The following is a 226-nucleotide window of genomic DNA, read 5'->3' as shown; positions in this document are numbered from 1 at the left end:
TGCATTAAATCATTCATTTTTTTAAATTGCACAAAAATATCCACACCCACAATAATACAGTTATCTTTCTTGTGATGCAACTGTCGAGATGGTGCTGTAAATGCCTGACAAAAAGTTAGCTTCTTTATAGACGCAATGTAAAGCCAATGTATAACATTGAAACCATTTCAGCCATCACCAGGGTGTTTCACAGGTCATTACAAACATTTCCGCGGTCGTTACGTTA

This window comes from Salvelinus sp. IW2-2015, linkage group LG20 (genome assembly GCF_002910315.2).
Source record: "Salvelinus sp. IW2-2015 linkage group LG20, ASM291031v2, whole genome shotgun sequence".
In the NCBI taxonomy this organism is placed as follows: domain Eukaryota; kingdom Metazoa; phylum Chordata; class Actinopteri; order Salmoniformes; family Salmonidae; genus Salvelinus; species Salvelinus sp. IW2-2015.
Note: the sequence above shows the minus strand (reverse complement) of the source record.